Source organism: Patella vulgata, chromosome 2 (assembly GCF_932274485.2).
Source record: "Patella vulgata chromosome 2, xgPatVulg1.2, whole genome shotgun sequence".
NCBI lineage: Eukaryota > Metazoa > Mollusca > Gastropoda > Patellidae > Patella > Patella vulgata.
The window spans coordinates 65,392,086-65,410,223 of NC_065880.2; the positions used below are offsets into that span (position 1 = coordinate 65,392,086).

At 35.8% G+C, this 18,138-nt stretch overlaps 1 protein-coding gene and 1 long non-coding RNA gene across 3 annotated transcripts in view; one reads left to right on the forward strand and one right to left on the reverse strand.

Annotated features, from left to right (window-relative positions):
• Positions 1 to 1,104: 1,104 nt before the first annotated feature.
• Positions 1,105 to 3,767, reverse strand: LOC130010695 (uncharacterized). The gene is made up of 3 exons (XR_008785972.1): positions 2,857 to 3,767; positions 2,296 to 2,538; positions 1,105 to 1,553 (listed from the first exon to the last, which is right to left on the reverse strand). It is a non-coding gene; the product is annotated as an uncharacterized LOC130010695 (long non-coding RNA).
• An 8,424-nt stretch (positions 3,768 to 12,191) lies between these two features.
• Positions 12,192 to 18,138, forward strand: part of LOC126811199 (transmembrane protein 161B) — a 47,152-nt gene continuing 41,205 nt past the window's right edge. The window contains exon 1 of one of the 2 annotated variants that reach the window (XM_056098563.1): positions 12,192 to 15,881. The gene's annotated coding sequence lies outside the window, so the exon portion shown is untranslated. Of the gene's footprint in view, positions 15,990 to 18,138 lie in introns of both variants that reach the window. The other variant, XM_050536763.2, reaches the window with a different exon arrangement.

Here is an 18,138-nt window from a genome sequence, read left to right on the forward strand (position 1 = left end):
AGAGCGAGAGAGAGAGAGTCTGATGGGGTTAAACGTCCACTCAACACAAACTACATGTAGGTTCGGTATTAACATGGTTCAATTTTATTTCAATAATTCGCTTGCGCGTAGGGGTGTTTAGCAATGGGAGGAAACCGGAGGACCCGGAGAAAACCCACTAGGTTGGAAAGGCGACCCTATTCCTTGTCACGTACAACCGGGGAATCGAAACCACACCAGTTGACTCAATGACATACCTTATGGTACAGCGCGCACGTGCTAACCTTTCGGCCATCCAATCCCACAAACAACATTGAACGTGATATCTATGTATGGTTTGCAAATACGATTTCAAATACGGTCGGTAAGACGCTGGCTCACTAGCCTAGCGGTAGGGTGTTCGATCCCTGCATTGGTCAAGAAAGTTCATCCAGATTTTCCGGCATGGTTCCTCCTTGTCAGTGATGCAGGATGGAGGGCCTAACAAGTACAGCGGTCTAATCGTTCCGTAGTGCCGCTGTCCGGGCAAAGTTTCCTTCGTAGCACACTGTATGGTGTATTAGCCAAGTTCGGAGTAGAATAATAGGATGTTAAACCCCATTATATTTCATTTTCTATTTCAAATACAAGCTAAACAGCATTTGTTCATTTTTTTTAAGACAAGTTGAGCCAATTAATATTTATATACTGTTGGTCTACATTAACACAGGGTACAATTTTATAGATAACTCTTACTGAGTTTAATATAAAGCAACGTTTCGACGAGGACACTCTCGTCTTTATCAAGAATGTGTCATTTATATCAACACAATGGTCCCGACCAGGTGCGCAATCACCAAAAATGAGCACGCAGTGGCGACACCAAATGACTTCATAATGATGGTTGCTAGGCAGAAGTGTAAAAATTAAGAAGACGTTTTTCGTCTAAATAATAGAAATAAGATGGAATAGAATTAAAATTTACACTGAACAAATAAAGAAGTTGGATTATACATTGTCTTAATTTAACAAAATACATGAATAGAAGTTAGAAATTACATGAATAGAAGTTAAAAAATACATGAACAGAAGTTAGAAGTTAGACGAAAGCTCGTTAGAATTTTGAATCTAATATACTGACTGCAGTAGATTTTCAACTCACTGATACAACTCAGTTCAAGCCAAAGAGCGGTTATATGATACTGTGACACAGTGACAGGATATCTGCTTGAGGCAAACTATTCATAAACAATTGACTCTTACAAGATCAGACGGAAAATATTTTAAGCCTACTGCTTGTAAAGTAAAGCTTTGGCCTACATTCTGGTGAATTTTGTGCTACCATAGATACATATATGAGTTCGGTACATAATTAAAAAGTCTTTATTTCTTTGCCATCTGGGTGGTTTCATAGACGAGTGTTATTGAGGAGTGTTATTGAGTTCAGTCGCTTGGTTTCAATCCCAAGTCGGTATGTGACAAATAGTTGTGTATGATAAGTAGTAATGTCATCTAGCTTCCATATACAAAGCCCTTATCAACCTTTTTATAACTTCCTCGACATGACTGCCATGAATGGTGCTCAAATATAGGATCTGTAAAAAAAAAAACAAAAAAAAATTCAATTAAAGCAACTTTTATACTCCAAAATCAAAATGAAATTAGGTTTAAATTATCATTCAATGTGTACAAAATACCTTGGTTTTTTGTCCCATTCGAAAGACTGTACATTGGCCCCAGCCTGCAGAGACTGGCGTTGGCCCTCTCCAGACTCTCTGTCGTGCGCTCAAAAGTCAACTTTAGTTATGCACAGCAGGTAGATTTTTGATGAAAAGCAATAGCCGCCGGGGTCCAAGGGGGAGACGTCAAGTTTGGAATTACGTTCTGGTTGATTACAGTGTTACAGAAGAATTTGCTATATTTCTGCTATTTAGAATCAGAGAAGATTGAGATTAAAGTGTTGCCAATGCTATGAAAGTAAAAATGTCATGTGCCAAAGCCTGCAGCGTTGAGTAGTGAGGACATATTTTTTTTTAGTCCAAAAGGTCTAAGTAATTATTAATTAAGTAAAAATGAAAATGTGTACAGTAATAACCTGATAGTAATTTTTTTTTTTTCACAAAAGCAAACTGTTTCGTAACCTGGCGTCTTACAGAAGTAAGAATTACGGTGAAAAATTAGAAAAATAAGGACATAAATAATTTTACATCTGTGTGAATAGTATTTATTAGTATTTTTACTACTATTACATTGTATTGTAAGTTCTTTTCATATCGCTGAATTTGTAGTCTCAGTATACGTGTATATCAGCAGTCGGGGATATAAGAAAAAACTTACTTTCAAATAAAACCTCTCAATTTAACTGGTATAATCTATCTTTCTCTGTTTGTGTAATCCAAGTAGCTGTATATTGAACATTTCTCATGCACTCCACGAATAAATTCCAAAACGCCCGCCATCTTTAAAATAACCTTCCCAGAATACCTCGCTTCCGGGTTCAGAGTTGTAAAAAAGTACGTACAAATATAGAAGAATCAAAATGATTTTAATAATGATAGTTTAATCAATGTGGACAATATACTGAAAAAGACAACAAACATAGACCACCTAACATTGAAATCAGTTAATAGAAATTACATTTAATAATTTATCGATGTAGTTATTCATTTGTATTGACTGTAATTTATCTTGACCTTGACCCAAAATGGCGGCATATATCATATACGTAGATAACGGAGTCTATGCGACTATCAACTGTAGGCCTACGCACTTCAATATTTTATATATAGTCTATAACTACGTAATATTTGAGGCTTATGAATAGTAAAATTGAAGAAATTATTATATGATTCAGAGGCCTTTTTTTAAGCATGCACATGATATAATATACATACGTACAGCTTTATTCGGATCACGACGGATGCAGTACTGCACTGGCAGTAGCCAAACTCGTATATTTGGTTGATGTTTTTTTAAATAGATCGACTAGAGCCATTTTATTCAGTTGTATCAAATTAAATAATCCCGATTTTTAAAATAATATTTCCATTGCGAATATAGGTATCTACTTTTAAGATGTCGGAATTTTTTTTATATTTATTTTCCCAGTCTTATATTTATCTAGGTCAAACTACAACATATTTATTCGACCGTTGGACAACTTTCAAACGTGTGATAGAATCTACTATCAGGACTAAATTAAATATATTTTTTGTGGTAACAGAGCTTAGACACATAACAAATTGTACACACATGCAATAAAATAATATCTAAATTTCTACAAATTTTGACCGAATTTAAATTGGTTTGAAAGGCCACTAACTTGTCTGAGTTGGGGTATTAAGATAATTTATATTTACTTATTGTGCAAAAGTTAGTCAATTTAATAAATTCAATTACCACCCATGCAGTTAAACGCTGCCCCAAAATTAACATTCAGGCTGTAAAGGTGTTTTGGGCAATGAAATAAAAAAAAGTATTGTAATATTTTGGAGCAGATTTTATTTTGTTTAACTTCTAATTGGTTAATTCTTGTATGCATGGAAAACAGGCCACATGAAGCCAAGCCTAGAAAATATGCCAGAGTGTCCTAAATCTAATTAGCCATCAAATTTCCAAACATTCAACCAAAATGAGACGGAGGAGTCCACTAGGCCTACTATATTATTATTATGGTTCAATTATAGCACTTCATTACACATGAGTATTTCTAAGCGCATTCACAAAAACACCCATTTCAACACCATTTTTGGGGGGTTGGATGGCCGAATGGTGACGACCTGTCATTTAGTCAACTGGCGTGGTTTCGAATCCCCGGTTATACGTGACTAGGAGTAGGGTCGCCTGTCCAACCTCATGGGTTTTCTCCGGGTCCTCCCACTGCCAAAGACCCCTACGTGCAAGCAAATTATTGAAATAAAATTAAACTATATGTTAGTCCCGAATGACCTAGTTTGTGTCAAGTGGACGTTAAACCCCATTTCTCTCTCTCTCTCTCTCTCTCTCTCTCTCGTTAAACCCCATTTCTCTCTCTCTCTCTCAACACCATTTTTGAAATAATGATTTTTTTAGTTTTGGATGGAAGAGGACTCACAAAGAGTTTTTGGAAGACAATTTCACCTTTTAGCTGCTGTGACAGAGAAAGAATATTGACAAGCATATTCAATATGTTTCTTTTCTTACGATAGTTTAACAAAATAAAATTTACAGTTCGCACTACTTTCGAGTAGTTGTTGTAGTCACAGAGACTCGAATAGTAAGGAGAATGTGTTTGTGAACTGCACAGGTTTTTTTGTGGAATTATACTTATGACCCCTTTGCCACAGTGGCTAAGTGAATAAGACACTGGCTGGCTTGCTTGGAGGTCACAAGTTCGCTCACAGTGTTGCCTGAGAAAGCTCATCAGAATTTTCCGACGTGGTTTCCGCTTGTCAGTGGTGCAGGACGGTGGCTTGACAAGGACAGCTGTCTAGTCGTTTGGATGGGACGAAAAACTGAGGTCTTATGTACACATTGGCATGTACATAAAAGATCCCCTGGCAGTTGGAATTCAATATAAGAGTAGGCCTGAGCACTGCTGTCCAAACAAAACTCCCTTGTAGCACACTGGCGCGAGGTTGGATGGCCAAATGGTTAGCGTGTGCGCGTTGTATCATAAGGTATGATTGAGTCAACTGGCGTGGTTTCGATTTCCTGGTTGTACATGACAAGGAGTAAGGTCGCCTGTCAAACTTCATGGGTTTCTCTGGGTCCTCCAGTTTCCTCCCACTGCTAAAGACCCCTACGGGCACGCGAATTATTGAAATAAAATTAAACTATATATGTTAGTCCAGAAATGACCTAGTTTGTGTCGAGTTGATGATAAATGCCATTTCATTCTCTCTGTACACATTGGCATGCACTTAAAGATCCCCTTGCAGTTGGAATTCAATACAAGAGTAGGCCTTAGCACTCCTGTCCAGACAAAACTCCCTGGTAACGCACTGGCGGAGGGTCGGATGGACAAATGGTTAGGCGGTGGACACACTAGCCGAATGATTCGGTGTCCACTGTCATTCGGCCGAATAATTCGCCCGAATCAATTATATTTGCCTGGTGTGTTCGCTTCGCCGAAGCATTCGGCCGAATATAGAATTCATTAGCCAATCACCACTCATATCGAGAAGTCACATGATAGATTAAAGACACAGACGCTGCCATGTTTAATCATGTGACGTGAAAGGTGATGCAACCGACAGGTTGAATCGGGCGAAGCATTCAGCTAGTGTGTCCACCCATTCAGCCGAACGATTCGGCTAGTGTGTCCATCGATTTAGCGCATGCGTGTTGTATCATAAGGTATGTCATTGAGTCAACTGGCATGGGTTCCATTCCCGGGTTGAATATGACAAGGAGTAGGGACGTCTGTCCAACCCCGTGGATTTTCTCTGGGTGCTCCGGTTTCCTCCCACTGCTAAAGACCCCTACGGTTAGTCCTGAAATAACCTAGTTTGTGTCGAGTGAATGTTAAACCCCATTTCATTCTCACTCTCCCTTTGGATGGTGCCACACTTTTTCATGTATTATCATTATTTGTTTTCCCTCTCAGGTTTGATTTCGATTGCAAAACCACATAAAAAAGGCTATTAATTGGACTACTTTCAAGTTGCTGTAGTCACAGACTCAAATAGTAAGGAGAATGTGTTTGTGAACTGCAAATTTTTTTTTTGTGGCACTACATTTATGACCCCGGAGCCACTGACTGGCTAGTGTTCATCAGGATTTTCCGATGTGGTTTCTGCTTGGCAGTGTTGCAGGACAGAGGGCCTGACAAGGACAGCTGTCTAGTCGTTCGGATGGGACGAAAATCTGAGGTCCCATGTACACAAAATGAAATGAAATGGGGTTTAACATCCTACTGTTCTGCTCCTAAACCAGGCTAATGAAGATGGGCCTACACCATACAGTGTGCTATGAGGGAAATTTTGCCCGGGCAGCGGCACAACAGAATACTCTTATATCGAATTCCAACTACCAAGGGATCGTTTACGTGCACTCCAATGTGTACAATATCAAGTTACTGTAGTCACAGACAGGAATAATAAGGAGAATGTGTTTGTGCACTGCACAGGTTTCTAGTCTTTCGGATGGGACGAAAAACTGAGGTCCCATGTACACATCGGCATGCACGTTAAAGATCCCCTGACAGTTGGAACTCAATATATGAGTAGGCCTTAGCACAGCTGTCCGGATAAAACTCCCTTGTAGCACACTGGCGTGGTTGAATGGCTAATGGTTATTTTTCAAGTTAACACACTGGCTAACTAACGAGGGGTCCGATCCTGGTATAGAATTTTCCCCTTGTTTGTAATGTAGGACAGTGTCTAGTCCTTCAAATAGGACAAAAAATCAAGATCTTGTGCTCATGTTGCATGTGCATGTAAACGAAACCTTGACAGCTGGAATTCGAAATGAGAGTAGGTCATTCATTCATTCCTTTTTCTCTTTATGTGTCGCTTACAGGCTGAAATTCTTAAAGGAGTTAAAAGGTTCGATCCCTGCATTGGCCGAGAAAGTGATGCGGGACATAGGGCCTGATAAGGACACCTGTCTAGTTGTTCGGATCCGATGAAAAACTGAGGTCCTGTTGACACATTAGTGTGCACGTAAAAGATCCCTTGACAGTTGGAATTCGATATAAGAGTAGGTCGTAGTGCCGCTGTACGGGCAAAATGTCCCTCATAGGACACTGTATGGCACATGCCCGTCTTCATTAGCCCAGTTCGGAGCAGAACAGTAGGACGTTAAACCCCATTTCATTTCTATTGTTGGGCCCCTGGAAATGGACAAAAATGGGTAGCAAGGCATATAATAATATAACATGAATGTATATAAACTGAATAAAGTTCAGTCTTATCTGGTTTTACTGTATATTTTAATCAATTATGTTCGACAAAATATGCAAAAAGCCCAAATTGAATGACAGTCTTTGGCGTCTGCTTATTCTAGTCCACACCAGTATTCTCCTGTGGGATATGGTTAGCCTTCTTCATCGAGTCGCTTCATTACAAATGGTGCTCATGTTATTAAACTGACATTTGTTTACGTAAGAAAACTAAGGATAAAAAATGACATTAATTTAATTGTTAGTATCATGAAATTAAACTGACATTTGTTTTACTTTATACAACTAATATCAGGTTTATGTTAGAAAACTAACATTAGATTTATGTTAGAAAATTAACGTTAGATTTACGTTAGAAAACTAACGTTAAATTAACGGTTAAAATTATGACATAAAAGTAACGTTATATTAACGTTAGAAAACTAACGTTATATTAACGTTAGAAAACTAACGTTAGATTTACGTCAGAAAACTAACCATAAACTAACGGTTAGAAACCTGATGTAAAATTTACGTTAGAATAACGTTAGAATTATAACCAATAATACATATATAATTATTATGTCTGAATTCCAACTATTTATCAATTGTTAGAATGTGCACGCACTTGTAATGTTATTTAATCAAGAAGTATTTAAAGCGAAAAAAATTGGTTAGTAATCCGTCATAAAGTTTACGTTACATTTACGTCATTTTCTGACGTAAAAGTAACCATAACCATTATGACGTAAAAGTAACGTAAATTTAACCAAAGAATTTTACCATTATTGGACGCTAACCAAAATCTAACCATAATGACGTAAACTTTACGTAAATCTAACCATCAATGTTAACTGGGAGAGAGAGTACGACTAAGCGTTCAGGTGTCTCTGGAGTGTGAAGGGATCCGCAGAGGATGCTAAATTGCCTGATAAAGTAAAATAAATAATCCCAAGATAGAGACGATAAAACCCGACACTCGATAGGAAGGAACAGAAGGGCGTAAGATTCCCTTTAGTTCTAATTAACCGATAGTGATGAAACTTCAAATATAAATTCATGAAGTTACGGTCCGATATGCGCGACTATCGAAAGGAACCAAGATCTTTGTGTTATAAACTTACATTTCAAGTTTCAACAAAATCGGATAAAAATTGTGACCTCTATAGGGTCCACAACCTTGATATACCATATTTTTACGCTATTTGAGAACGAACGGCGGCCATTTTGTCTGTCAGTTTTGGGCCGATTTTCACGAAATTCGAACTCAGCCGTCCTTAGGGTGTAACGGTGATATATTAACACGTTTTTTTAAAATCGGATAAAAATTATGACCTCTATAGGGTCCACAAACCAAAAAACGCGTTTTTGCGTACAATCAGGGGCCATAATTCATGAAGTTACGGTCCGATATGCGCGAATATCGAAAGGAATCAAGATCTTTGTGTTATAAACTTACATTTCAAGTTTCAACAAAATCGAATAAAAATTGTGACCTCTATAGGGTCCACAACCATGATATACCATATTTTTACGCTATTTGAGAACGAACGGCGGTCATTTTGTCTGTCAGTTTTGGGCCGATTTTCACGAAATTCGAACTCAACCGTCCTTAGGGTTTAACGGTGATATAGTAATACGTTTTATTAAATCGGATAAAAATTATGAACTCTATAGGGTCCACAGGGGCCAAAATTCAGGAAATTACGGTCCGATATGCGCGAATATCGAAAGGAACCGAGATCTTTGAGTTATAAACTTACATTTCAAGTTTCAACAAAATCGGATAAAAATTGTGACCTCAACAGTGTTCACAATCCAAAAAGGTGATTTTTCGTACAATCAGGGACCATAATCCATGAAGTTACGGTCCGATAGATGCCAATATCGAAAGGAACCGAGATCGTAGGGTGATTAACCTATATTGCAAGTTTCATTGAAATCGGATAAAAATTGTGACCTGTAGACTGTTCACAAACAATTGTGGACGGACGTCCGGACGGACGGACAGGGGCGACGACATAATGTGGGCGTATAAAAATACGGGTCCTAATACGAAATTCCAGTTATCATGCTGGATATCACTAGAAAGCACAGTCACTGCTCTTTCCAAATATATAAATAGTTTTCTGGCACATTCACATTTACTTGCCTTGAGAGGGGATCAAAGACGAACGGTACAAAAATCTATTAAATGGTGGTGTGGGGGGGGGGGGGGTATTTAAAGTAAAAATACGGGTCTTAATACGAAATTCCAGATATCAAGCTAGATATCAGTAGAAAGCACGGTCACAGCTCTTTCCAGATATATAAATAATTTTCTGGCACATTCATATTAATTGCCTTGAGAAGTGATCAAAGACAAACGGTACAAAAATCTATTAAATGAAGGGGGGGGGGGTATTTAAAGTAAAAATACGGGTCTTAATACGAAATTCGTGATATAATGCTACATATCAGTAGAAAGCACGGTCGCTGCTCTTTTCAAATACATAAATAGTTTTCTGGCAAATTCATATTTACTTGCTTTAAAAGATGATTAAAGACGAATGGTACAGAAATCTATTAAATAATGGGGGGGGGGGGGCGTATTTAAAGTAAAAATACGGGTCTTAATACGAAATTCCAGATATCATGCTAGATATCAGTAGAAAGCACGGTCACTGCTCTTTTTAAATATATAAATAATTTTCTGGCGCATTCATATTTACTTGCCTTGAGAGGTGATCAAAGACGAACGGTACAAAAATCTATTAAATGATAGGGGGGGGGGGGGTATTTAAAGTAAAAATACGGGTCTTAATACGAAATTCCAGATATCATGCTACATATCAGTAGAAAGCACGTTCATTGCTCGTTTCAAATATATAAATAATTTTCTGGCACATTTATATTTACTTGCCTTGAGAGGTGATCAAAGATGAACGGTACAAAAATCTATTAAATGATTGGGGGGGGGGGGTATTTAAAGTAAAAATACGGGTCTTAATACGAAATTCTAGATATCATGCTAGATATCAGTAGAAAGCACGTTCATTGCTCTCTTCAAATATATAAATAATTTTCTGGCACATTCATATTTACGTGCCTTGAGAGGTGACCAAAGACGAACGGTACAAAAATCTATTAAATGATGGGGGGGGGGTATTTAAAGTAAAAATACGGGTCTTAATGTGCGAAATTCCTGACATATTGCTACATATCAGTAGAAAGCACGTTCATTGCTCTTTTCAAATATATAAATAATTTTCTGGCACATTTATATTTACTTACCTTGACAAGCTATCAAAGTTGGATAATACTGAACTCTATTAGGTAATTACTGATGGGGGTGGGGGTATTCAATGTCTAATTACGGTTCTTAATACGAAATTCCAGATATCATGCTACATATCAGTAGAAAGCACGGTCACTGCACTTTCTAAATATATAAATAATTTTCTGGCACATTCATATTTACTTGCCTTGAGAGGTGACCAAAGACGAACGGTACAAAAATCTATTAAATGATGGAGGTGGGGCTGTATTTAAAGTAAAAATACGGGTCTTAATACGAAATTCCAGATATCATGCTATATATCAGTAGTAAGCGTAGTCACTGCTCTTTCTAAATATATAAATAATTTTCTGGCACATTCATATTTACTTGCCTTGAGAGGTGACCAAAGACGAACGGTACAAAAATCTATTAAATGATGGGGCGGGGGGGTATTTAAAGTAAAAATACGGGTCTTAATACGAAATTCCTGATATCATGTCACATATCACTACTGAAAAGCACATTCATTTCTCGTTTCAAATATATAAATAATTTTCTGGCATATTTATATTTACTTACCTTGAGAGGTGACCAAAGACGACGGTACAAAAATCTATTAAATGATGGGGGGGGTATTTAAAGTAAAAATACGGGTCTTAATACGAAATTCCTGATATCATGCTACATATCAGTAGAAAGCACGTTCATTGCTCTTTTCAAATATATAAATAATTTTCTGGCACATTTATATTTACTTACCTTGACAAGCTATCAAAGTTGGATAATACTGAACTCTATTAGGTAATTACTGATTGGGGTAGGGGGTATTCAATGTCTAATTACGGTTCTTAATACGAAATTCCAGATATCATGCTACATATCAGTAGAAAGGACGTTCACTGCCCTTTACAAATATATAAATAATTTTCTGGCACATTCATATTTACTTGCTTTAAGAGGTGATCAAAGACGAAGGGTACAAAAATCTATTAAATGATGGGGGGGGGGTATTTAAAGTAAAACTACGGGTCTTAATACGAAATTCCAGATATCATGCTAGATATCAGTAGAAAGCACTGTCACTGCTCTTTCCAAATATATAAATAATTTTCTGGCACATTTATATTTACTTACCTTTATAGATGATCAAAGTCGAGTGAAACAAAACTCTATTGAATGATGGGGGTGGGGTATTCAAAGTAAAAATACGGGTCTTAATACGAAATTCCAGATATCATGTTACATATCACTGAAAAGCAATTTCATTTCTCTTTTCAAATATATAAATTATTTTCTGGCACATTCATATTTACTTGCCTTGAGAGGTGACCAAAGACGAACTGTACAAAAATCTATTAAATGATAGGGGGGGGGGGGGGTATTTAAAGTAAAAATACGGGTCTTAATACAAAATTCCAGATATCATGCTACATCTCAGTAGAAAGCACGTTCACTACTCTTTTTAAATATATAAATAATTTTCTGACACATTCATATTTACTTGCCTTGAAAAGTGAAAGAAAGGGTGGGGGGGTATTTGATATTAAAATGCGGGGCTTAATCTAAAATTCCGTAGATCTATACTGAAAAGTAAAGTTAATCCTCTCTTGAAATGTATTTATTATATTTTCGGCGGAATGCATATAACCATTTTAAATTAAAATTGATACAAGTTTGGTAGCCTTCACTGGCTGAATTAAAGATAGTGGTGGGGTGGGGCGAGTGTTTAATGTCAAAATACGTGTCTTAATACGAAATTCTAGTTTCTATGGCTCTTTAAATCTACTTGTTATTTTCTGGCACATGCATGATAACATACTTTAGAAGAGATAAAAGCATTTTTATTTTGAGCAAAGAAATGGGTTACTAAAAATAGACTACTTTCAATTCATTTAATTATCGAAGGCTCGGATTAGCCCATACCGAGCACGTGATTTCACTGAAGTCATGGTCATCCAGCGAATTTGTAAGTGACGGCCAGCTTGATTCGCAGTTAGTGACGGGTGAGTATTCTTAGTGAAGGATGAGAAAGTGACGGCTGATTTGATCTCGGCCCTGCTAGTTTTAAACAAAATTGACAATATTTTTCATCAAAACAACGATTGATTATTGTTATTTATAATATTTCCGCCACACCCAACTACAATTAAGCATAGAGGCGTGAGGAGTGGAAAGCAGTGGGTTAAAAAGATTGATGTTTTAAATCCAACTACTACTATTAGAAATGATACAGTAAAAAGACACAGAACAGTAAACAGGGGCAATCTTGTTACTATTCCAATAATTTCTGAACAAATCGATCAACGCCCAGACAATACACAATTGTGTCTTAATGCATGGCCCGTCGAAAATAAAACAGTCGCTTTGAATGATTATATATACGACAACAATGAAGTAATTGGGAGAAATCAAAGACATTTAAAAGTTATCACCACCAACAGACCATATGAACCTCTAAACACTAATCCACTGAATATTAACATTAATCATAGCAATCTCATCCAGCTTACCTCAAACTCTATCAAAAATCACAAACAGATCAAAAACTTTAGAACAAAACAGAAGATAAAGAACAATCTTATACAAATTAGAAAGGCGGTCGAAAATGAAGCGTCAGTATTAACAACTTCGTTTGGATTAATTAATGCCAGATCCGTAAGAAATAAAACAACAATTTTATCTGATTATATTTTTGAAAATTCTATTGATATTTGTGGAATAACTGAAACGTGGCTGAATAATGACTGTTCGGACTCATCGACAATCGCAGCTTTAGTACCTGATGGATATTCTATACAACATTGCCCTCGCGGTTCACGTGGAGGAGGCGTAGCACTTATATTTAAGTCATCTATTAAGTGTAAGAAAATCCGTCATGACCGTTTTGATTCTTTTGAAATTTTGGATTGTTCTCTACAGTTTTCTTTCAAGGAAACTAGGATTATTACAATTTACCGCCCGCCCAATAGCAAATTGTGTCAAAAGTTTATGGAAGAATTTGGATTATTTCTGGACCAGTTGATGATGACTAAGTGTTGCACTATTATTTGGGGAGATTTTAATTTTCATGTTGATGATTCCAACGACTCTACCGCGGTTGATTTTTGTGATATGCTGAATAATAGATCTCTCACACAACATGTTTCTTCTTCTACTCATAACGGTGGACATATTCTCGATCTGGTGATAACTAATCCACGTGATATTAAACTGGATAATCTCTCTGTCTCGGACAAATTAATATCTGATCATTTTCCGGCAACTTTTAATCTTATGATCCAGAAACCACACCCAACAAGAAAGACTTTAACATATCGAAGGTTTAAATCATTTGACATAAATAAATTTAAAGCGGAAATAGTGAACTCGAATTTCAATGGCATTCAACGTATTCAAGATATACAAGAGAAGGCAACCCAATATCACTCAAAGCTTGCTGAAATTTTGGACTCGCTTGTTCCTCTTCAAACGAAAACATTTACGATTCGTCCCAATACGCAGTGGTTTAATGATTCTATTTTAGAAGCCAAAAGGGACCGTAATAAGGCTGAACATCTGTGGCGGAAAACAAATCTACATGTCCATAACAGATTTATAAATCTTTAAAAAACAATGTGAATAAATTAATTGATGGTGCTAAAATTAAATTTTACTCTGATAAAATAGAAAATGGCGAAAACAGACAAAAAGACCTGTATAAAGTTGTGAATTCCCTTTTGGACCATAATGCTGAGCGTACTATCCTCCCGGACAATGATAATGACACTGAACTTGCAAATTTATTCTCTGATTTCTTTCAAATAAAAATACAGAAAATACGAACTGAACTTGATGATTTAAATAAAACTATTGACTTTAACGCTCATGATTTTGATAAGTTAGAAAATTCTGTTTATTTAGAAAATTTTAACTTGGTTAGTGAATCTTTTATTTTAAAGCTAATTAAATCGTCTGCTCCTAAATCTTGTTCATTAGATCCTGTTCCGACTTCTGTTCTTAAGGACTGTCTAGACGAAGTTATTCCAGTTTTTACCAATATTATTAATTCTTGTATATCATCCGCTACTATTCCCAACGTTTTCAAACGAGCTTATGTTACCCCTTTAATTAAAAAGTCTACACTGGATCCTAATGTTTTTAAAAATTACAGGCCAGTCTCTAACTTAAGTTTTATTTCTAAAATATTGGAGAAATGTATTGCTTCTCAGATAAAGGCCCATCTAGATGATAACTGTTTGTATGAACCATTTCAAAGTGCTTATAAACAATTTCACAGTACCGAAACAGCTTTAACCCGGGTTTCAACTGATATTTTAATGGAAATTGATAATAGAAAATGTACAATTTTAATTTTATTAGATTTATCTGCTGCTTTCGACACGGTGGACCCTTCAATTCTTCTACGTAGACTTCAATTTAAATTCGGTATTTGTGGCTCTGCATTAAATCTTTTAGAGAGCTATCTTGTGGGTAGAAAACAGTATATTTTAGTTAATTGCAAATCGTCGTCTGAATCTGTTTTGTCATCTGGGGTTCCCCAAGGTTCTGTTCTTGGTCCGATTTTATTTACCCTCTATACGCCACCATTAGGAGATATTGTCAGAAAATATGGTCTCAGCTTTCATTTGTATGCCGATGATACTCAATTATATATTTCATTTACACCTAATTGTCCATCTTCTTTCAATTTATCAAAATTGCAACTTGAGAACTGTATTAGTGAAATTAGAAAATGGATGTCAAAGAACTTTCTAAAATTGAATGATGATAAAACCGAATATTTGTTATTAGGCTCAAGGCATCAATTAAGTAAATCTGCACAAGATAACCCCCCTGTTGTAATTGGTAATTGTGATATATTTTCATCTTATTCTGCTCGTAATATTGGCGCTATCTTTGATAGTTTTATGCTTATGGGAGCTCAAGTAAATAATATTTGTAAATTGTGCTATTTTAATATTAGAAATATAGGTAAAATACGTAAATGTGTAACTGTAGAATCCACTAAGTCACTTGTTAATTCTCTGGTCACTTCTCGATTAGATAACTTTAATTCACTTTTAGTTGGTTTACCTTTAAAGCTTATAGATAAATTACAAAAAGTACAAATACTGCGGCTAGACTTGTTACTTTAACTAAGAAATGTGACCACATAACTCCTGTTTTATATAATTTACACTGGTTACCTGTTAAATATCGAATTGATTTTAAGATTTTATTACTTACTTTTAAATGTTTAAATAATTTAGCTCCTGTTTACCTCTCAGATCTTTTAGAACTTTATACACCTGGCCGAACATTACGTACATCAGATAAACTACTTTTAAAGCCCAAAACTGTTCAACTAGTCTCCTATGGTCAGCGCTCTTTTAGTTATCAAGCACCTGTTTTATGGAATAATCTACCATTTAGTTTAAGATGTTGTACATCTCTGTATTCTTTTAAAAAACAAATTAAAACACATTTATTTAATCAGGCTTTTAACTGACTCTGTATACAATCGTTAACATGCCCATAATCTTGTTGTTTATGTGTGATTTACATTGTCACTTTGTAAAGTGCCTCTGAACATGTTATATGAAAGGGTGCACTATAAATATGCTGTAATAATAATAATAATAATAATAGATGTAGGGTAACGGAATCTGTCGAGATTTGCCGAGTGCCTACATCCACAGAGTGCTACATCTAGATGTGCCGAGGTTTGCCGAGTGGCCTATATGGAACACGTGATCTCACTGAAGTCATGGTCATCCAGCGAATTCCTTATTGTATGCTGACTTGATTGTCCCTTATTGTATGGTGAGTGGTCTTATTGTATGGTAGCTTATTGTATGCAAGTTTGATCTCGTCCACGTATGGTACTATGGTAAGGGCAAGGAGGTCATTTCTTCAGATGTCTGGTTGGAAGTAAGTAGGGTTAAAGTACACTGTACAGAACAGGCTAATACAGAGAGTCCTATACTGCTATACCGGTATATTATTTTTACCTCACCGGTAGCTAGCCTATTCTCTTTCTTAAAGTTAAAGGAGCTAAATAGCCTAAATCGCTAATAGTAATATTTTGGATCTAAAAATTGACACAATATGGGTCGCAACGTATATAATATTAATAATGTAATGTGAATGTATATAAACTGATTTACATTCAATCGTTTCTATTTTTACTGCAATTTCTAATCAGTTGTATTCGTCAAAACACGCCAGAAGTCTCCATCCAATGGCATTGGCAATCTCTAGCGTCTGGTTATTCCAATCTACACTGATAGTATTTATTGCGCATGCTCTTCAGATAAGAATATGACATCACCGTTTGACATGACTTGTGGAATATATCTAGCCTCTTTCTACAAGTCCCTTGTTAAAATTAATGGCGCTGAAATGCACCGTGGTACACGATTCGTGTACCGTAAAATGTTTATTTTGTCTTAATTATTGGATATCAGAAGCCCATCTTTTCCCCGTAAGATCACAACATCAATGTTGATTTAAATTGAACTAAAGATTAACCTACCATTGTAATGCTAATACCACTACCTGACCTAATTCTCTTAAACAGATTTTAATATTACCTGTAGCCTATTATGTATTATTTACCTAAGTTTTACTATCTGAACTGTGGCAAATTTTAAACGGATTTCTTCGATTGTGAACAAACTACTGAATATTTGTTATTAAAAACTTGCCTATGTGTTTCAAATCACCTCCGGTTGAATAAACTCCAATTGCACAATTAAATATCCCAACGAAAAAATAAGTTCTCTCTTGAAAAGTCAATGTTTTTGCTTGTATTTTCAACTATGTCCATCACAACATTACACATGCCACGTGATGAGCTAATTTAGCTAAACCATCGTAATAGTAATATGTTGAAGGGGGTAGAGGTTGACAAATTTTGACAATCACGTGTGTTGTAATCAAAACCGGGCACGATCTTTGAGTTTGGGCAACAAAAATAGCAACTAATGACAATAACATTAAGTCGATCAATTGCCAGTCTACCAAATTTGATTCACAATGAATATATCACCGATTATACAAATACTCGTAACTATAATATTGCTTTTCACATCATCATCACCCCATAATTGTAAATACCCTGTATATAATATATATTTTTATAATTTATATTACATCCCTGTTAATTATAAGCAACTTTGTGGCTAACATTTATAAATAAACACACTTTGTTTCATAATTTTAATTGATCATATTTCATAACAGGGTCTAATTCCAATTCTCTGTGTAGTCCATTTTCAAAGTTTATTATGATTAATAAAAAATAATAATAATAATGTATATTTATACATAGCGCCAATTCCATCCAAAATTACATGCTCAAGGCACAGTCATGACACTCTGTACACTTTACACTAGTAGCTTGATAACTCGTATTCTAGATTAAATAAATGAGTTTTCAATTTTGTCTTAAACAATTTGAGAGAACTTGACGTTTTAATGCTGTGTGGTAGGGAATTCCATGCGATTGATGCATAACATCTAAAAGATTTATAACTAAAGGATTGCAATTTTAATTTCGGTATGTGTAAAAGGCACTGTTCTTGGGAACGAAGATTTATTATTGGTTCATAAACTTGCAAAAGTTCAGTCAGATATTCTGGGCTGGATCCAATTAAGCATTTAAACACAAGACACAAGATTTTGAACGTTATTCTGGAGAAACCAAGCTGATTGGGATCATGGCTTATTGGGACCATGGCTGATTTGGACCAAAAGTCATAGCTGATTCGGACCACATTCCAGGCTGATTGGGACCACCAATACGCTGATTCGGACCAGTATGGAACTGATTCGGACCAAATGATAAAAAAAAATACTAGAAACTGAGGTTTTGGTATTGAATTAAGTTTATGTATATAAAAGCAGTCAAAATGTTTATCCTACCTTGTTCAGAAAATAAACATAAGAGATTTATAGACTCAATTTTAACACCAGTACATGTAAACGAGTAGGTAGTATCGTGGAAAATGTACTAGATTACTACATGAAAATTACTCAGATCTTACTGACAGCCACAATAGGGAATTTGTGTGATTGG